This window comes from Mastomys coucha, unplaced genomic scaffold (assembly GCF_008632895.1).
Source record: "Mastomys coucha isolate ucsf_1 unplaced genomic scaffold, UCSF_Mcou_1 pScaffold9, whole genome shotgun sequence".
Classification (NCBI taxonomy): Eukaryota; Metazoa; Chordata; class Mammalia; order Rodentia; family Muridae; genus Mastomys; species Mastomys coucha.
The window spans coordinates 45,301,441-45,323,565 of NW_022196915.1; the positions used below are offsets into that span (position 1 = coordinate 45,301,441).

The 22,125-nt window shown below is 41.0% G+C and overlaps 2 long non-coding RNA genes across 2 annotated transcripts; both read right to left on the reverse strand.

Moving 5' to 3' along the window:
• Window positions 1-13,824: 13,824 nt before the first annotated feature.
• LOC116085128 lies at window positions 13,825-15,008 on the reverse strand. The gene is made up of 2 exons (XR_004116435.1): window positions 14,929-15,008; window positions 13,825-13,932 (listed from the first exon to the last, which is right to left on the reverse strand). It is a non-coding gene; the product is annotated as an uncharacterized LOC116085128 (long non-coding RNA).
• Window positions 15,009-19,072: 4,064 nt separating this feature from the next.
• On the reverse strand, window positions 19,073-21,344 carry LOC116085124. Its single transcript, XR_004116431.1, has 2 exons — window positions 21,217-21,344; window positions 19,073-19,630 (listed from the first exon to the last, which is right to left on the reverse strand). It is a non-coding gene; the product is annotated as an uncharacterized LOC116085124 (long non-coding RNA).
• Window positions 21,345-22,125: the final 781 nt, after the last annotated feature.

Consider the following 22,125-nt stretch of genomic DNA (forward strand, 5'->3'; position numbering starts at 1 on the left):
TCTCTCTCTCTCTCTCTCTCTCTCTCTCTCTCTCTCTCTCTCTCTCTCTCTCTCTCTCTCTCTGAGCAAGGAACACAAAAATCCCTGTGGGATACTAAATTCTAAGAGGCTACTCTGTAGCTTTGCTGAGCCCAGCACATAGCACAGTCCTAAGTCCTAGTCTTGAGGTCATAGAATTTGCAAAATGGGGAGCATGACCTCTCCTTGTCCACTGGTACTCAGGAGTTTCCCCCAAAACTTCAGCCTTTCTACTCAGCCACCTTTTCCTCTCAGGGGAAAGCTTTGCCAAAGCCTTTGGGAGAATAATTACTGATGCTCATCAAAGCTTGGACAGCAATTCCCTAAAAGATCTTTTTAATTTGTATGCATCTCTGTCACCAAGATCCATTGCAATTGTAGCTTCTTTTGTAGAGATGTCTAACAGTGTCTGGTGAGTTAGGACAGAACATCGAAGTTCTTCTTTCACCTGAGCACACACTCCATCTTGACCTTGCTCAACATGCTCGTTAGGCATGCAGATCTCTAATATGGAGTGTGGGATTTATTTTGTCCCTCAGATAGATGTGATATGTTTCTGCATGTGATTTGTCCTAATGACCATGTCCATAAGGGTGAGATTTCTGGCTCCAGGCAGAGCCATCTGTGGCTATGGAGCAGCAAGACTTTGACACATTCAGATAGGGGTCCTTTCCAAGGCTCTGGTTTAATAAATTCCTGCCTTCCATCAACTGAACCAGATAGCAAGCAGTAACCTGCTTGTGCCAAACACCTAGCCACTCCCCATTGTGATAGCACACTGTGTTGAAGGGGAGATCATGAAACTGTTCAGCAATAACTAAATACATAGAATTTAGCTGACAGGTTCTAGTTGGTCTTCCACAAAAATAAAACCCATTCTGAGTTTCAAAATAATGTTATTCAAGGATGCATGTTATTGGACTACAATATAAGCAAAATTGGATTATAATCTTTGGTGACTCTTGGAATTTGAGTAGGACCTCTAAAAGTAAGTCTTTTATGCTGAACTCTGCTTTATAATCACACCCAGAAAACAAGGTGATTTTGACAAACCGGGTTCTCAGTTTGGAAACCTTCTCCCTCATATAACATCTTGTCAGGCTCTTTCTCGATGTGTGTTTGGGAGTGGGGCTGGGGAGGGTTGTGAACATAGAGAGTCCAAAGAGGATATGCAGAGACCCATGTTGTGAAGGTTTCCTGGGATTTTCTAGAGATTAACCAGTTTTTCATTCTCAAAATCTCAGATGTGAGTTGGGAACTCAGCCATTAATTACAGCCTAAGTGCATGATGTTTCATGATAGTGCCATAGAGAGTGCTGTTGGCATCCACACATGCTTCGGTGCTCTGCCAGATGCCTACACAATGTCAACTGAACCATACCCGCAGAAGCAAGCGGCACATTACTTTATTTTTGAGAAGCCATAGGAGTTGGGAAAATGTCAGGTAGCCTGGTAATTATGTTTAAAGAAACTTGATAATTAAAAAAAAAAACTAGTAAGGAATCCACTGGATCATGTGGTTATTATGTGGCTAAATGCCCCATCCCATTGTATTACTTAAAAATTACCAGTTAGAATTCCTATATCTACCTCTTGAGTCTCTCAACAAAAGATACTAGGACTTATTCCATGCTGTCATTGACAAAAAAAAAAATTCAGCCCAGATAACAGAAGAAACTCCCCCAAGCTGTCCTTCAAGCCAGTATGGAAGCAGAGTAGGCAGTATTCTCTGGAAGACTTTGTATTTATTTTCTCATTTTGTGGCTGGCATTATGCTCTGTTGATGGGAGAAGAAAGCAAGAGAAATGTCACTCAAAGTACACTTATAATGACCATCTGGCCCTCATCTAAATGTCTGCAGTAGGTGTGTGAGGTCCTCTGATCAATTTGAAAGATTTCAATAAATCTTAGGTCCATGGACTACACAGATCTATTCAGTCATGAGGAGGAACAAATCAGGTTCATTTATCTCACATTGAAAGCTCAGGTGGACTGTTTTATTTCAAAAATAAAATAAGGAAAGGGTTTATTTGTCTTACACTTCCACATCACAGTCTACCGTTGAAGGAGGCCAAGGCAGGAGCCTGAAGCAGACATAACAGAGGGACATTCCTACTGGATTTCATTTTCTTTGTGCTTAGCCAGCTTCTTTATAGGGTCCAGGACCACCTGCCCAAGAGTGGCCCCACCCACAGTGGTCTGGACCCTCCTCCATCAATTAGCAATCAAGAAAATGCCCCACAGACACCTGCAAAGGCATTCTGATGGAGGCAATTCCTCAACTGAGGCTCCACCTTTCCAAGCGTGTCAAGTTAACAACCAAGGACAGTTATCACAACACACACCAATGTTTAAAGTACATATTGTAATACATATTTAAAGTATGAATTGTTTTTACTAAAATAGTAGCTTTATTACATTGAACTTAAATATTTCTTTTAAAACCACGTGTCTTCCTTTAATGAGAACAAATCTATACATGTTTTATGAAGATAAAATAGTTACTAAATATCTATCTTAATAATTGGTTATAATTATCAAATGACAGGGCAGGTGAACACAAAAAATCTTGGTATACATTCTATTTTGCTGGTTTTTCAAACTCTGACAAATGTGAAGTTTCTTCTAAAACTGCCATATGATTCTGTACCACTCCTGGGAATCTAGCCCAGGGAATGTAAGTGCACACACCAGGGAGGTAGCACATGCTTGTGATCTGAGCACTCAGGAACCAGCAGTAGGAGCACGGCTATAATCCAAGGCCAGAGCTATACAGTGGTACCCATCTCAAGACAACACAAATAAGAACAAGACAGAATTCCATTAAAAACTAGCTCCATACAGGCAAAAACATTTTCATGTAGAATATTAGAAATTTTAACTTTTGAATACTTTGTGTGTGTTTGTGTGTGTGTGTGTGTGTGTGTGTGTGTGTGTATTCATCTGTTTAATATAGGCAAATAACATTTTGTCAATACTAGGCACCATAAAATGTAAACACAATTACTGTCATAAATCTGGATATAACTTCAAGGATTAAAAGTGCCTTTGTTTTAGGTACTCTGTGTTTATATAGTGCAGAAAAAGTTCTTCATATTAGCACTATTTACATGAGAAGAGGTTCATATTACAAGAGGCAGCAGAAATTTGAATTCTGAAATCTTCATTGAGTTTTACAGCACCACCATGTTTATCTCCATTCACTAACCACCTTCCCTGTTAAGCACATCATAACAACAGCACAGTGGAGTGAGTGATGAATAAAAAAAAAAATTGATACACTAGAAAACAGTGTTTAATTCTATTACATATATTTATATGATTAAACATTTGATCATACAGTACCTTCCTACAGGATTACTGGCTAATTTGGGAGTGGGGTTTATACTGTTAGAAGTACTTTCTTATCATATAATCCAGTCATTTTCTCCTGTAACTTATTGGTGAATGGCCCTCAGTATTTATTCATTAGCTTTTATTCTGGCTGATTTTATGTGTCAATTTGACACAGGCTGGAGTTATCACAGAGAAGGGAGCTTCAGTTGGGGAAGTGCCTCCATGAGATCCAGCTGTAAGGCATTTTCTCAATTAGTGATCAAGCGGGTAGGGCCCCTTGTGGGTGGTGCCATCCCTGGGCTGGTAGTCTTAGGTTCTATAAGAGAGCAGGCTGAGAAATCCAGGGGAAGGAAGCCAGTAAGGAACATCCCTCCATGACCTCTGCATCAGTTCCTGCTTCCTGACCTGCTTGAGTTCCAGTCCTGACATCCTTTGGTGAAGAACAGCAACGTGGAAATGTAAGCTAAATAAACTCTTTCCTCCCCAACTTGCTTCTTGGTCATGATGTTTGTGCAGGAATAGAACCTCTGACTAAGACAGCTTTCTATTGAATAATTAAAAACATAACAGTGTCATATGTTGCAGGAACTATTAAAAAGGATAACCCACCATCTCTCCTGCTCCACCAAATCTCAGAGGGGCCAGGCCATACTCCCGCATTACTGCCACCTCCCACAACTCTCTAGCCCCAAAAAGCAACCTCCCATGGTGGTCCCTCTGAGTTCATCTAGTTTCCATGCCATGCCCCCACACACCCCATGATCAGCCATCTTAATACCTAGTTACCCGGTAGAAGCATGACTCTTAAAGCTTAATTATCCAGTTAGATTTATATAATAATAAGATCACAATTTACAAGATGCCAATACAATAATTTCAGAGCCAACTGATAATGATAAATGCTTTACCCCCAATTATTCTAAACTTGTGAAAATCTTAGCTACTTGTGGCTGTTTAAAACCACGAGGGATCAGGATCTTCTTCCTATTGGTCTGCCTCCATGTTGGCTTCTCTCCTCCCTTCTCCTTCTGCTGCAACCTCTCTATCTCTCTCCCCAACTCCTAGCTCTACCTCCCTTTTCCTGTCCAATCACAGGCCTGCAATTGCCCTAATATGATTGGACAGGAAAATTCCTACAACAGTCATATAGTAAAAGTATAAACCTTATCTTGTAAACTCTAATAAGAGCTGGGAGATGGCTCTGTGTTAAGGACACTTGTTGCTCTTGCAGAGGACCTGGGTTTGATTGTAGCACCCACATGGTGGCTCCCAACAACTGTAATTCCATATCCAGAGGATCTTCTGATGTCTACAGGCACCAAGCATATACATTGGTGCACAAACATGTATGCAAGCAAAACACTTACATACAACAAAAAAAATCTTACAAAGTAATGATAGAAAAAAAACTTTAATAAAGTCTTTCCAAATCATTTTGGTTAAAAACAGACTTAAATTCAAGACATTATTCTTTAGAAGTTGGCATGATAATGAGAGATTTTTTGGTTCAGCTTCTGGAATAGGATAGTAGTTAATATAGAGAATCACTTCTGCTGGTAACATACACTCAAAGTGTAAGAAAGTAAGTACCTGCGGAGGGCTCAGCCATAAATGGGACTCAGGGAACATCATAAAACTGGGGGTTGAAAGATCATAAGAGCCACAGGTTGGGGAGATCTTGGCTATTACAGGATCATCACACTCACAAGCTCACAGTGGTTGTGGTTGTGGTTGCCTGCACAAGACCTGTACAATATCAAGCCAAAAGCAAGTCAAAATTCCAGAATGGATGAGAGAGATCAGAAAGCCCCACCCCAGCTACTGAGCTATTGATACTTAATGGCTGCTGGACATGGGCCAGTCTGTTTTCTTGGGGATGAGGGCCTCAAGTTGCCCATGCTTCAGTGAATGGCCCTACACCCATGCATGTGTGGGGATCACTAATTGGACTCAATGAGTATTAAACAAAAACAGATGTGAAGTGTGGATAAAGACAGAGTAAGGTAGGTCTGGGAGGAGTTGAAGGGGCAGGGGTGGTAAGTATGATCAAAATACACTGTGTTTGTAAAAAAATCCTCAAAGAAAAATATGTAGGGAAAAAAGTCATTTCTAAGAGTAGGAGTGTCACTCAGTAGTCGAGTACTTCCCTGGTCTACACAAGGCCATGAGTTTAAAATATTTCTCTCTAGGAGAAATTGTTTCTAAAATCTATGAGCACTGAGAAATATCCACTAGCAGCCATGGCTAATGTATGTGTTCCAGCCCATGGCTGGGAGTGTGTGAGGAAATGGTGGAGGTAAACTGTGTCAGTGGAGATTCTCTCATTTGTTTCCCATATTCTAATTTCAGGTATAGTCATATTCCATTTCACCCAGGAGGAACCATTGTTTGTACAAGTAGATCCCCAAAACTGTAACAGAACTGAAAAATCCCTGTGGCCATGCATTGTTCTTATGCAACTGCCATTCTATGCTGGCAAAGACATTGATGGGCACACACCCACTGAGCTTCTCAGTGGTTAGTGAGCAACTGTGTGCAAGTCACAGAACCTGATAATGGCTAAAAAGGACTGTGAAATTGGTCTACTTATTTACCATTGTATATTCTAGGTCATTCAAAAAGACCTTTTAAAATATAAGCAAATACTATATGCAGTATTCAGGGTTTTGGCATACAGCTCTTTGCTAGAGTACATGCTGAGTGAGCTCAAGGCCCTGGGCTTCCATCCCTTGTAAGAAAGCAAAACAGTGTATTCTGCTCATCAGTGGCAGCCTCACCCTTCATGTGGGTAAACCTTTCTTCAATGCATTGCTCTCTCTCTATGAATCATTTAATCTTATGTGCCCTTGTTCCTTGTGGCCCAAGTGAACCAGGATTATTCTTCTTACAAACTTTTATCACACAGCATCTGTGTGTGACATGCTTGATGCACATTCTACAATATCTGCACTGTGACAAAATTATCGTAGCACATTCCCCAACATACATCCCTATGATTTAATGGACTGCATGTTACCAAAGCTCAAATAATAACAGAAATGGCTCCAGGCAATCATTTGTGGGGGAAGAGTCTTTAACACTGACCTGTTTTAAACTGAGCTCTCAGTGATAATAAAGAGCTGACTTTTAGGTGACTCCTGTGTATGTTTTCAGGTCACTGGCACTCAGGGCAAGCCATTTCTATAGACTTTCCTGTAGTCCTCACTGGCCCAGCTAATTGCAAGGACATTTATCTTCCCTTAACATTTCATTTCTCTTAACAGGAGCACTCATTTCACTGCAGAATACTTTCTCAGGCTTGCACTTTTTTGGTCACTCTGCTCTCTGCTATTGCACAATACATCTTTAATATTGCTTTTCAAAAGATTGAATGTAACAATAGCATTCACAGAACATTTTAGTGTTTTCTTATTTGATAAAAGGGATATCTGACAATTTAAATTCCAGGAACCAGAAGAAAAGATGCTACTGTTATGATCACTCAACTAATCTCTTTGAGCCATGGGATGAGAGTCACATCACCCTCAGGTCTTCCTCTAATGGAGTCAACGCGTGAATGAGCATCTGTTGACGGCACATTCAAGAAAACAGCACTAGGCTGTTTACCAAGGAGGATAACTCTTTGATCTAAATTTCAAACCTTGTTTTATGAAACAATATTTAAACAGCTACATATAATAATAATGTGTCAGTTTTTGAGCAAAGCTTTAGTAAAATTCATTGAATTTTTGAAGTTGATACTGAGTCCTTGCCAGATGCTGCTTGTGTGGTTGCTGATAAACATAAAACATTATGGCACATGCCATCAACCTTGATGAATACTTCTCATGAGTCATTCTTCCATCTCTTTCTAAGAGGCTAAAAAAATACTTTATTTTTTTATTTTATCACTTCTCCCCCTTCTCCCTATCTCTCTCTTCAACACACACACACACAAATACACACAGAGAGAGGGGAGAGAGAGAGAGAGACTCAACATACATATAGAGGCTACAGAACAATGTAAGGGAATTGATTCTCTCCACCATGTTAGTCCCAGGGATTGAACTAAAATAACCAAGCTTGGCAAGCCCCTTTAACTGTTGAGCCATCCCCCTGATCTCCTAATCAGTATCTTAAATACATTTAGTAGTTATTTGTTCTCTCCCTTGCTTTTTTGGTCTCATTTTAGTGCCAAACAAGTTTCTAATAAAGCTACTACATACTTAGACGAATCATTTCAGACTGATAGGATCCTATGCTCATATGTAGTTCCCTCCTGCTAAGAATTTGCATTTTTAAGAAGATTTTATTTATTTATTTAATCTAAATACACTGTAGCTATCTTCAGACACCCCTGAAGAGAGCACCAGATCTCACTATGGATGGTTATGAGCCACCATGTGGTTGCTGGGAATTGAACTCAGGACCTTTGGAAGAGCAGTCAGTGCTCCTAACCACTGAGCCATCTCTCCAGCCCCAAGAATTTGCATTTTTATTGGGACTTGCTTTTAGCCATGGAATGTGGCAGAAGTAATAGTTTGTATGTGACTTTTACACTAACTACCAGCAGTTCTGCACCAATTACCAGCAGTTCTGCACTAATTACTAGCAGGTATGACTGGGTTCTCTGCCATGCTTTTGAGTTTGGAACTACTAAGAAAATTGTCTTGGTTGCTCTACTAGAGCAAGAAGCACATGGAAAGATGTGAGAGCGACAGGCGCCACATGGACTGTACTGAGAAGTGCAGAAGCCCCAGGAGGTGGGGCAGTGGAATCCCAAACTTTGACTTTTTTATCTTAATCCATCTAGACATAATCATGCAAGAGCCCACAAAGAGAAGCCATATTTTAGACCAGCCAGCTGAGCTAGTTATGATGCAGAAGAAAATGGCTGTTTTGAGCCAGTAAATTCTGGTGTTACTTGAGTTAAAAACACCGACATTGATACTTGCAATGCTGCCATACATACTCTCTAAGTCATGTGAGACTGACTTTGAAACCAGCCAATTGGGAGAGGCCTAATGCAAACTTTCCATGGGGCTTCAAAGAGCAAAATGGAGGACAAGGCCACCCAGCAGAGGGTAGCACGTTTGAAAAGAGCATCTCCCATGAAAATGTGGAAGATGTTAATGGACCAATGGGAACTGTGGATGGAACTCAAGATTTACCTAAAATTCTAAAGATAGATAGTATTACTATAGTTTTAGGATTTATTTAAACATGGGGAGAAAACACTAACCTGGCCTACATGTGGAGCTGTGTGTTTGCCAATATTCCATTGTTACAACAAATAACTAGATAATTAGCTGAGGTATTGACTCACAGCTTTAACGGTTCCCATCTGTGGTGGGCTGCTCCTGTTGTTTTGGATCTGTGGTGGAAATAGTGACACAAAGCACTGATGCCATGATCAGAGAACAGAAGAAAAAAGTAGAAAGATGCAAAAGGCCCACAGTCCACTTTGGGGACATGTCCCAAGTGACCTAATGACCTCCTACTGTGCTCTATCTCTTAAAGGATTAAAAAAAAATTCTCCTTAAAGTAGTTCTTTAACACATGGACTTTGAGAGGGCATTCAAGACTCAAAGTACTGCAAGTTAGCACACTTTAAACCTCCCCAATTGGCAGGCTACTCAGTGACTTCTTTCATGACAACTCAAATTTTAGATACATTCATATTTGTTTATGATTTCAGTGACTATATCTTTTAAAATGTCCCTTAGTTTATATAAGTGGGTAGTAGCTATCACATGCACAGGGGATAAATTCTGCCATGGTTAATTTTGGTTGTCAACTTGACTATACCTGGAATCAGTTAAAACCCAAGCTTTTGGGCATTCCTGTGAGGGAGTTTCTAAACTAGATTATTTGAAGCAGGAAGACCCACTCTAAGTCTGAACTACCCCTTCTGGTGGCAGATGACACAAAAGGACATGGAAAGAGGAGAGGGATATGGGGGAGGGACTGTGTGAAGGGGCACTGGGAGCCGGGGCAGAGTTGGGATTTAAAGTGAATAAATAATTAATGAGGGGGAGGCTTGTTTTTTTGCCTGCTTGTCCACACCCTAGCTGGAAAGTTCATCTATCCTATTTCTAAGGCACTGCTATTTGATCTAATTTTTCAGAGTTCCAACATAAACTGAAGAGCAACAGCTCTCCAGGAATTCTCTAGCACTTCAGAACCAGATTAAGGATTCTGATATCCTGCCTTGTGGATTGAACAACTACCAGATTCTCCTTTACATCACCAGACAGCCACTGCTGGACTACACGAACCACTTCCTGTACGCCAGTCTAATGAATCTTCATTTAATACATGTTAATTCTATCAGTTCTGTTCTCAACCTCCCTAACACTGTTAGTCTTTAACTTTAATACAGTTCCTAATGTTGTGGTGACCCTCAACCATAAAATTATTATGGGTGTTACTTAATAACTATAATGTTGTCACTGCTATGAATCAGACTGTAAATATCTGTGTTTTCCAATGGTCCTAGGTGACTCCTGTGAAAGGGTTGGTTGACCCACAAGTTGTAATCCACATGTTGAGAAACACAACTTTGGAGAATTCTGACTAATCCAGATTGCAATCCAGGTTGCAAATTGTTCCTCAGTATCTATTGGGGAGAACTCTTACACTCCCTTAGATACCAGCATCTGTAGAAATATATGTTCCTTGAATGAAATACAGTAGTATTTGCATATAATTTAGGCATATGTTCTTGTGTAGTTCAAACCATTTCCAGATGGTATAGAATATCCAATACACTGTAAATGCTGTATACTAGTGAACAGTTACTTGATTTTATTATTTAAATAAGAATGACAAGGAGAAAGGCTCCAGATTGAGTATAAATGCAGTTTTAAAATACAGTTTACACAAAGTAGATTGAATATGAGGATGTGTAGCCTGAGAATGCTTCATACCAAAGAGTAGGTTACAGAGTGGGTGTTATAACTATGGCTTAAATACCAGAGTTAGCTCACAATGCTTGTATTTATGCATGGAATAGAGAGGTGTTCTCTCTGTCTCTCTGTCTCTCTCTGTCTCTCTGTCTCTGTCTCTTTGTCTCTGTTTCTGTCTCTGTCTCTCTGTCTCTCTGTCTCTCTGTCTCTCTGTCTCTGTCTCTCTGTCTCTGTCTCTCTGTCTCTGTCTCTCTCTCTCTCTCTCTGTCTCTCTCTCTCTCTCTCTGTGTGTGTGTGTGTGTGTGTGTTGAGAAGGAGAGTGACAGGACTCTAGGAACCAACTGCCCTCAGTAACAGCAAGGTTAAGTTCTCATGGCACTCTGTCCTGTTCTGGTTTTATTTGGGATACTGGGTTCAACTCTGGGCAGCAGAAAATGTAAGGTATGTAACAATTTTTCTCCACACTGAAACAGTGTGTGCTGATTAGTTTTGTCAATTTTACACAAAATAGAGTCACCTCAGAAGAGAGAGCCTCATTTGAAGAATTTCCCAGCTCAGATTGCCCTGTGTTTATGTCTGTGAACCTTTTAGTTAACTGATAGTTGATGAACTGCAAGGCCCAGCCTACCTTAGGTGGTGCCATTCATAGATAAGTGGTAAGGGCTGAGATAAGAAGGATGCCATTCATAGATAAGAAAGGTAGCTAAACAAGCCACGGGAAGCAATCATAAACAGGGTTCCTCTATGGTCTCTGCTTCAGTTCACGTACAGGTTACTGTTTGAGTTCCTGCTCTGGATTCCCTCCAAAAAGGACTGTAACAGGGCAGTGTAAGCCAAATAAAGCCCTTCCTTCTCCAATTTGACTTTAGTCAGTGCTTTCTCATAGCACCAGAAGGCAAACTAGGGCAGATGTTGCTACTAGGAACGTGGGATATTGCTGTGATGGACTTGACCATGCAGTTTTTATTTCTTGCAGTGTTTAGTGGAAGGAAAATGTATGATTCAGGAACTTTGAGCTGGAAAAGCCATTGAGTCCTCAGAGCTTAATAAGCTGTTGTGAGAACTTGGAAGATAACACTGAGAAAAATGCAGGTGATGGAGGCCTGGCTTGTGAAGTTTCAGAGGGAATTTTGAGAGTTCCTTAAAGGCTGTATTGGGACTTTTAATGTAACATTCTCAAATTAAGAACCTGTGGAAGTGGAGCCTTCACTCTGTGGGAACCACCAAGGCAGGTTAGCTTGAGCACAAATATCAGCTTAACAATAAGAGATCAGCATCCAAGAGAGAGAGAGAGAGAGAGAGAGAGAGAGAGAGAGAGAGAGAGATCAGCATCCATCACTGACATGAAATCTTCTGGGAACTATTTCTATTTCCTCGGGGCCAGCTCACAGGACCTATGGTCTAGAGAGGCCAAGCCTACATTTCAAGCTGGCAGCCAAACTTGGATGTGTGTTGGATAATCCCATTCATGGTACCCATTTTGAAGGCATGAGGGGGACATGGAGAGCAGAGGCGGCTTGGCATTTGTGGCAGTGTCAGAGTCTCCCTTCAGAAAGGCCAATGCTGAAGGCCAAGCTTCAGTTGTAGTGGAGACCCTGGAGTGTTGAAAAGTCTCCTGGGATGGTCACACTCTGGAGCTTGCCTAGGTCTAAGTAACACAAGCCATGTTTGTTGCGGACGGCAGTGTTGGAAAAGACTGCCCAAGCCATTTGCAGCCCAGAAAATTGTGAGTTCCAGACATCAGGCATTGAGCTTTTTATAGAAGGATTTGGGTTTTGCTTTGATCTGTTTGTGACCATTCCCTGGTTCTTTCTCTTGAAGTAAGAAAGCATTTAACTTGTTTTGAGTTTTATAAGAACCCACAGTTAAGAGACTTTAGATTTTTCTTTTTAAAGAGACCTTGAACTTTCAGTGTTAACATTTTTAAAGACTGTGGAGCTTTTAAAGTTGGACATGTGTTTCATACAGTGAGATTAACATGAGATCTTGGGGACAAACAAGCGATGTTACAGTTTAATAGTGATATGTTTGTATGTCCAGTTGACAAGGGGTGAGTTGTGCTGGTTAGTTTTCTTGTTTCTTTCACAAACTCAAGTCACCATGGAAGAGAGAAAGTTACCTGAAGAACTGCCCAGATTAGATTGGCTTGTCCTTATGTCTGTTGTGCTTTTTCGCAATGCCAATTGATGTAGGAAGGCCCAGACCACTGTGGGTGGTGTCCTCTCTGGGCAGGTAGGCCTGAACTGCATAGGAAAGGTAGCAGAATGAACCAGGGGACCCAGCCAGTAAGGAGCATTCTTCCATATTCAGTTCTTCAGCTCTTGCCTCCAAGTTCCTGCCTGAATCCCTGCCCTGGCTTCCCTTAGTGATGCACTGTGACAGAACAGTATAAGCCAATCCTTTAGACCTCCCCCTCCAAGGATGGCTTGGTCCATGTTTTATCACAGCAACAAAAAGCAAGCTAGGACATTGTCCCTCCAGGAGAGAGCAAAGGAGACTCATGAGACTGAGGAAATAAAGTTCACATGTCTCGGAAAGCAGAAACCTACACGATTCTCGAGTGTCCCTCCACAAGGAAACCACTGTGAAGAGAGGAAACTGACTAGCCACGCCACAAAGAAGACAGTCTTCGACCTTAGCTGCTTAGAAGTTGCACAGAGAACCGCAGGGATCCAGCTTTCAGGGCTCATCAGCTGTGTTAGCGTGGGCTTTTAGTGATGTACTTATCTTTGAGTTTTCTCCCTCCTGTAAGTAATTCCTCGCCCACACTCCTGTAAGTAACACCAATAAAAAGTCACTAGTTCTTGAAGCTGGACTTTGACGCAACTGTTCTTTTGGTCTGCTGTGGGTTCCCTGCCTGGGGTGAGTGGATGCGTCATGTCTCCCCAGGAAAAGTCTCACACATCAGCCCTATTTCAAAGAGCTGTTTATAAACAAGTATGTGGAATCTAGAAATTATAACTGCCAGGTGTAGGAATATTGAACACAGCTGGGCTACTGAGGCAGGACTAAAGGAGATGTATAGTGTACGGGACATGACTCCAGCTGTTAAAGTGTCTGAGTGCTAGACCTGCCTTCCATTGCTTTCAGGAGACTGAACTCTGTACCATTGTCCAGACAGATACACGAAAGCAAACTGCTTTCCTGTGAAATGGACTTTTCCAGCTGTTTGTCTTTCTCAGTTCAACAAGATCGATGTTCAATGGGTACTTAGACTGTGCTCCTGACCTGGCAGGAGGCTGATACTGTGGAACATTGTTCTCACTAAAAATCAATGGTTTCGAATTATCTCTGCTTATAAGTAAAATTGTATAGGAAATGTGTTTGTAAATGTTTGTACTTATAAATAAAGAACAGTTCCTCTCACCTTTGTCATATCAGCTTGGGGATTTATAATAAAGCATGTCTACGTGTGTTAGTTAGGTCAGGACTATGATCTTAATATAACTACTTAAAAACAAGAGAAACGTGTGCTGCCCTGCTTTATTAGAATGCACTGTTCCGAGTAAACACACTGACATTTCTTTGAAGTGTTAGAAATGGAGACTGTTTATCCCTAAGCTCCTGAAAACCGTCTTCAATGTTCCCGCACAGCTTTATTAGCTCATATGAGTAGGAGGCACAAGGATGTGGCAAGCAGAATTTCTTTCACTTTTTTTTTTGCCATATGACTGTACAGTGAAGAAACACTCTAGAAAAATTAGAGGAAAAAAGAGATGCCATTAATTTGAAACATTTGGAAAGTTGGGTTTTTTTTTTGTTTCTTTGTTTGTTTGTTTGTTTTTATGAACTAGAAAGAATTGCATGCAGTGGTGAGGAATCAGAGACATTGCGTGGTTTCTGTTTCAAGGAAACATGGAAAGCTTTAAGGGAATCAAGCTGATATCCTGGTAACAAGCAATCATATCAGAATGACAGTATGAAATGAGAGAGAGACCACATGTGGGGCTGTGGGGCTGTGGGGCTTTCTATGTGGGGATACAAAGAAATGGGTGTGTGGCAATGGGGACAGTGGCATGCTTATGGAGCATGGATGCATGGATCATAAGAAATCATGCTTTATGAACACTTTCTACATAGTTGGAACAACTCAATTATAGGCCATGGATTGGAGACTCAACACTGAATTTTCTATCTTACCGGTCTCCCAGGCCTCCTAAACAGTCATTGGTTAGGCTCTTTCTTTTTCTTATAAAGATGATCTTATAATGATAAATTCCCCAAATGACTGTGAAAGTTACTCAGATTTAAAAAGCAAGTCATTCCTGGTACATGTAAAACAAAAGAAGTGTTAACATGTTTATGATTGCCAGCTTCAATTCATTGGTCATTTGACTTTGCCTACTTAATAACAAATCATACCTATTTATCAATGATTTACTGATTATTATTATTTTATTCTTGGTTTTGTGAAGAGAACTGCAAGGTAATGAAACCTCGAGACAAAAGAGAAGGCAAATAAAAGGTGGGATTTCAAGTGAGAGAGTCAAAAAGGATAAAATGAAGGCATTTGAGACTTGAAACTGATGGCCAGTAGTGGATGACAAGAGCTGCCATCAAGTACCAGCATATGGCATTCTGCCCTGGAAAACCAGGAGCTCTCATGGAGGGTGATTCTGCATTCCCTTCTTTGTTTCTATAGTGAGACTTCCAGCTGAGGAATGTCAGGCCTCTCTCCTCTACTTACCCCAAATGGCTTAACAATTTGACTCCACTGTCATTGTTCCTCCACACTCTCTCTTTCTGGGAAGCTGTGTCTATTCAGAGCTGTGACAAAGCAGGCAAATTTCAGAGGGGTAGCATTAACTGGCTCACTTAAGTCACATATGCAGGACCACAGACTCTAATGTAGGCCATGTGTCTCTGTGGAGAAGGTGCTTTATAGCTCCATTTGTCTGACTTATTCTCTCAAACATCAGAGGAAGGAGAAAACATATTTTCTTGGATTCTCCTCATCTTGAATCAGACATCATTCTAGATGTATATAATGGCGTCCAACCTTAACGTGTTTTCCAAGAAGCAACTATATTGTTGAGTCATGGGTGCCCCTTCACTGTTATATAGTGAAGGCATAGTAACAGAAGACACCCTGGTCCTCTGACCCCTCCAGTCTCCCCTTACCTTCTTCTGGGATGTCACCTTAGACTTAGTTATAGGACCTGCATTGTAGAGGTCTCATCTGGGCCCAGCTGGGCCGTGTTTTGACTAGCGGTGGCTTTCTGCATACTTGCCATCTGAAGAAGCAGCTTCTTTGATGAAGAGGGAGATCAACGCTTATCTTGGATATAAGGGCAAGACCTACATAATGACAACACCAGATGACACATCGACTCTGATGGGGAAATCTCACAAAGCCCCATCTCTAAATGAAGAGTTACAGCAACTAGTGGCTGCTGAGAGGAGAATCGGTCTTACCTAGACATGAACCCTCTAATTCAACACCAACTGGTCAACCCTAAAGACATGTACATATGAGCAATAGTGACTGGATTGAATAGGGTATATATTTGTCATGAATTTGAGAGGAAGTATGTATGAGGGAGACAGGGGAAATATTGGAGGGAGGAGAGGGAAGAATGATGTAAATAAAGTAAATGAATTCAAAATTTAAAAATTAGAAAAAACTTCCCATTGAATGAAATAATTGAATGGTTTTTGTGTCTCAACCCTGCCATTGCTAGCTGTGTGCTTTGGGAAGAAGGCTAAATCTCTTTGAGTCCAGGTTTTCTTGTTTGCAGAAAGGGAATAGCAAACTGTAATGCTAAGGCAAAACAACTGTAAACTCTTCTGCTAAACAAACTGGGGTGTCGTCACTAAGATGGGAACTGGGCTCTTGCCTGATGCTCCCTGGATCAACTTTTCATACGCACCTGCTCTCACCCACAGAGTCCCAGCTCTGAGTGTTTACCCGGTAGACCACAATGTTTTCCTTGTACACAAACAAGGACTGGCTCTTGACCATGAACAGCAACACAGAGAGCTGAAGTCAGCCATAGATCTCACAGGATATGTTACCATCCTCCAAATGCCTGGAAGGTTCTAAATGGAGATTCTGATATGAGCAAGACTGCTCACAGCTATTCATCTTAATGCTCTAGACTCGAACTTCCTGTAGCTTCCCAAGAGTACTTTCTGCTGTTGAGAACTCTTCTGACTTACCAACCCCACACTGGAAACTGTATCAAAACTTCTGTATTGCAAACTCTCCCATTTCACTTTTCCTTGGATGTTCAGATTCTATATATTCACAAACCACAAACATATCGACCACTGTACTCTTATCTCCATCAAGAAGATGGGAGCTGTAGGACCCATGGTGTTGAGTCGGTTGGCTTCTTTCTTACTTGGTTCCAAAGCTCCACCATTTTGAACCTTAGATTCTTCTTTCTTTAAAAAAAGGAACTGATCCAGTATTTGGTAAATAAAATAAGATGAGTTAGTGGTTAATACAATGCTTGGTGTATGCTAAACACATTATTAAAATTATTTTAATGTAGGCATTGAACCTTAATTTCTTGTTATCATAAACTAAAATAAAATGCCTGTCTTTTTTTTCCCCTTGAGACAAGGTCTCACTGTACATCCCTGGTTATCTTGGAGCTTACTATGTAGAGCAGGCTAGCCTTGAACTCAGAGATCCATCTGTCCCTGTCATTTAGTGAGTGCTGGGATTAAAGGATATGCTGCTACTACACCTGGAAACATCTGTGTGTTGACAGACTCTGGGTTACTTCCAAGTTAATAATTTTTAAAGATGCTGTGATGTTAACATAGAATTTAGAAAAACTAGAAGATTCCTAATCTTTGTAGGCTGCTCAGATTGACATCTACACAGTAGAAGTAGATACAACTACAAAGAAGATTTATATGTTTGCAGCCACAGCTACGAGGCTATATATACTTGCATGCACATTCCTCCACAGATATGCATATGTGTATTAAGAAAACTCAAGAAAGGGCAAGTTTGTGCCATCCGCACATGGTAGAGTGTAACATTCAGAAGGTAGGATGCCAAGCAGGTTGCAGATGGCTCTAGAATCCCATCCGTCGTGGAATAAGTGAATTCCAAAGAACAATTAAAGACCTTAAAACCTCTTCCAATCCAAGCTACTTGCAGCAAGAGCAGCTGAAGGCTGCATGGATAGAAATCACTTGAAGATTTTTAGACAACAGAGGTTGAGGTGAAATGCCAAAGAGATGCCCCAGAATAGCAATGAGGATGCTGACACTGGCAGCTGTAGAAGGGCAGGTGGTACTCCAACCTCAAAACTGACTCTTGACTCCACTCCACAGCTTGGCAACTTGGCAACAATAAGTAAGGTGCTGAACAGTAGGTATGATGCTGAACAATTGCCAAGGATCAAGAAATTCATTTCCTGAGCACAGAAAAGTCATGGGAAGCTAAAACAAATAAATAAATAAGTAAATAAATAATAAAAAAAATGAAAGTGGGTGGCTTGAATGACTAATCTCTCCCTTCAGCCAATGAAAAGGATTGAAATTTGGAAATTATCAATTTACATTACATCTATTCACATAAAATATTTGTGCAAAAATCATTTTCAAAAGTGAATATATTGTCACAAGGATGCTATAGATAATTACAAAGATGAGCTATCTGGGCTGTTCTACTGATGGGTAATTGAAACACTAATGAATACCTATCTTTCTCACCTTTGCACACAAATACTCTTGTTACTTGAAGTGTTTTCATGGGGAGAAGACCTGAGTTCACCCGTTTCCCTCGCCCCAAGTCCAACACCTTCATTTCTTAGTCTTGGTTTTCTCACTATGCTAGTTACAGGTTTCAAAGTCACATGCTCACCTCTGAAGGCACTTTCCCCATTATATTATGTATGTCCTAGTCACTAGATTGATAGGTGCTAGAAAACATTTTGCTGCAATAATAATAATAATAATAATAATAATAATAATAATAATAATACCATATTCAAATGAATGATCATTGACTCCCTAGCAAAAATAAAGAACTACGTGATGTTCTTTACTAAGGTTTGTTCCACTGGGCCCCAAAGCTTTGTGATAAATACCACCAATCTCAAGGTAGGGAAATGCGCCAAGGGCCAGCCTCAGCTTGGGGAGGGGTTCTGAGGAAGGGATGTCTGGGAGCACTAAAAACAAATGATTTGAAGTCGAATCATGGATCCAAGCTGACGACCTGTGTTCTGCTTGAGACAGCTTTGTACACTACTTTCTCTCTGTTCTGCTTTCTCTGGAGATCTCCAGACAGCTCTCTCCAGACAGCTTTCTCATTATTCTCTGCTCCAGACAGTTCTCCAATCAGTTCTGTCTTGTTCTAGAAAAAATTCTCTGGATAGCTCATTTCTCGCAGACCATATGCCTAGTTTTTTATTTTACATATCAACCTAGTAATTTACTCCAGGTTCCCTTTTGATTATCCTATGAACCAGCATCCCATGACCCCAGTCCCTTAATTCTTAGGAGACAGCAAGTACACATTTTCTTTTAACATTGCAGAAGAATTCAGAGATCTGCCTGCCTCTGTTAAGCACAGAGGATAAACTAGCTGGGTGAGACCCAGTCCTGAATTACTACTTCTACCACACCTTGGCATAACTTTGCTCCTGGCCCTAGCCAAACCTGACCTCAGGAATCTGCCTTTGTAAGCATAAACAAACGAAAAAAAAACTTAGCTGAGTGGTATCGCCTGTGATCACCACTCCCTAAATCTCTTCATCTGCCTCCTTAGTATTTTTCTGACAAGTTGGCTCACAGCACAGCTGCTTTTGTTCCTTTAGAGTCATGAAGCCCCCTCATATAATTCATGTTGTATCTTTCTTTTTTGAGGAATTATTTATTTTTGAACACGTTTTTAGAGTCCGCCCCTTGCAGGTTTAAAGGCTGTCTTGAAGGTCCCAGCATTCACCATTTTGCCGAGACTGTCTCTGATTATCATGGAGTCCTTAACATTAACAGGGAGGACACTTCTTGAAGGAGGAATATGAAATATGTGCATTATTATACAAGCAAGCCTTACAGCCACAGTAATCATTATTGACACTTGTGGAGGCCCATACCTGCTGGCCTTCTCCCAGGGGCAGGAACCATGTCATTCTGTCCCTACCAAGGCCATGCCACGCCTGGCAGAAAGGGCACCTTAGAGTGACTGCAGTTCACAAAGTACAGTAGTCAGCAAATATGGGAGACAGGATGCTCCTTAGCTCTGGGTGTGTCTTGAGCTCTGGTCTCACCTCCCATCACTGTTGTTTGATCCCATGAAGTTCTGAATGTAAGAGCCGGTGCTGAGGCTCCCCAGCCATTGCAAGTGCTTTCTCATCTTACAGACTTCAAGCCAGCTCCCCTTGTGCTGGCTTGTTTTATGTCGTCTTGGCCCAAACCACAATTATCTGAAAGGAGGAAACCTCAATTGAGGAAATGCCTCTGTAATAATCCAACTGAAAAGGCATTTTCTTAATTAGTGATTGGTGGGGGAGGGCCCAGCCCATTGTAGGTGCTGTCATCTGTGGACTGGTGGTCCTGGGTTCCAGGTTTCAGCCCTGTTTTTAGTTCCTCTCCTGACTCCCTTCACTGATGAACTGTGATATGGAAATAAACCCTTTCCTTCTCAGTTTGCTTCTGGTCATGATATTTCTTGACAGCAACAGTAACCTTAACCAGGACAACCTTCTTTCTTAAATACTCTACTCAAAGATCCACCTAGGGTGGCCCCTTCCTGCCATTCCATTAAACCATTCTATGTTGGTTTGAATGAGAAACGTCCACTCAGTCTCAGGCATTTATGCAACTGGTTCCGAGTTGGTGGCCCTGTTTGGGAAGGTTTGGGATGGTTTACAGCCATCCTGGAAGAAGTCTGTCACTGGAGGTGGGCTTGGAGATGAAAGCTGTATGCATGCTGCTTCCAGTTCACTCCCCTCTAGTCACGGTTTGCTTTTGAGGATGTGAGCTCTCAGCTTCATGCAGCTGCCAAGTTTCCCACCTTGGTAGATTCTTAGCCCTCTGGAAGTATAAGCCCCACAAACCCCTGTAGGTTACCTTATTCACAGTTTTTTTTTTTTATCTTAGTAACAAAAAAGGAACTTACCATGTGTCTCCCACCTCACCTGAGATGCTTCCCATCTATCCTGACCAGTCACTGGCTCATACCATCCTACTTTAAATCACAGCACAGCCTAAAGAAATACTGACCAAATTTCTTACGTTTTATCAGTCCCCTCTCATAAAATGCAGGCTCCACACTGTCTGGCTCCCCACTGTGTCCTGGCATCTAGAGAGTAGGTGTCCAGCAAGCCTTCAGTGATAAGTCCATGGCTGTCTTTACCTTGCTAAGATTCAACTAAATATACTGGAGGTAAAGAAAACTATGTAAAAAGTATGAAACTTGGCTCTTGCTCCCAGGACTCGTCCCCAGCACCTGGCACGTCTTTATGCAGAAAAGGGCTAAATTAGATTCAAACCATGGCGTAGGTTTAACAGCTACTAAAAATAAGTATCAACACATAAATGTGGATGTTAGCAAATCCCACTCCAGATCTTTAAACTAATTCTATGTATGCAATATAAACTTAGAATATCTGTCTTAAAAATAATACCACATATCAAGGGCTTAATTCAAAGTAAGTTTGGGTGATTATTATGTGCACTTTAAAGCCTTGCTAGATCTATATAAGTACAAAGTAGCAAGCCCTGGAGGTGGAGAAGATAGAGCAGGTACGGGGATTTTAGATAGCAAGTGCTAGGAAGAGCGCATGCATATTTATGAATACCCCTTCTTTCAGTATGTTGTACTGTTTACTCCCACTTTCTTGTCACCCACAAAAGACACCATACACATCTGCTGAGTGAATGAGAGGCTCAGAGCTTACAATTCAAATGAGATGATGTGACTCGTTCCCGAGCAGTTTGTATACACAATACAGAGAGCATCAGTTCAGAGCAGAATTTCTGCTCAACATTTGAGTTGGCTGGACCTTACCTGGGGACTGCTTTAAAGGGATCCAGTGCTACTCTGGGGCTTTGCATTCTTAGAGTGGGCTGGTAGCTATGGGAGACCATTGTTCAGGACGGATCTCCTTCAGGAACCCCAACAGAACCGTTGGAGTAAGAAGTCTTCCATGGGAAATATCATAGAAGCAAACCAAACTTTGGAAGGAGAAAGTTTTCAAGAAGTAAAATAATGCTACCACCATCTCCTCCATTTAAAATGTAAACAAGGCTTTCCCTTCATTCTCACACAGGTTCTACTTGGTGACTAGAGACAAGCTCCCACACTGGTGTGCTCCGAGGAGCCTGTCTGAGCCATAGGTCCACAGCTGCTGTGAGGAGGATTCTAATTGACAAAACAAAACAAAACAAAAAAAAAAAACAAAAAAACAAAAAAACAACAAAAAAAAAACCCACATTGAGACTTGTAAACTGATTTGGTGAGATACTGGTATACTGGTTCTATTTTCATAATTTTAACATGCATCAGAAAGTAGTGTGAAATTGATGCCAGCGCTTCAGGAAGAAAGGTAAACCTGGAGCAACGTTTTAATCTCCTTCTCACACGCCCTATATAAAGCCACTGCACTTCCGTTTTATGAGACAGTGTTTTGGGGAACTTGGGTTTCCCCTTTCTTTTTCTTTTGGAACTTTGCTTTTCTGATTATGTTTATAGTCACAAGAGATAGACATATTCTGCATGGTTTTGTCACCCAGGGGGAAAGAAAATCTCTTGCTGTGTTTGAAATAACTGAGATTATATTCCCCATAGAGATATAGACATCAGATAAATTGATACACAAATCATCCTAATTTTCCATAAATACAAAATATTATTCCATATAAGACAGTTTAATTTGTCAACCCTGAAGAGAGTATGGGTTCCCATTCCCTATTTAAT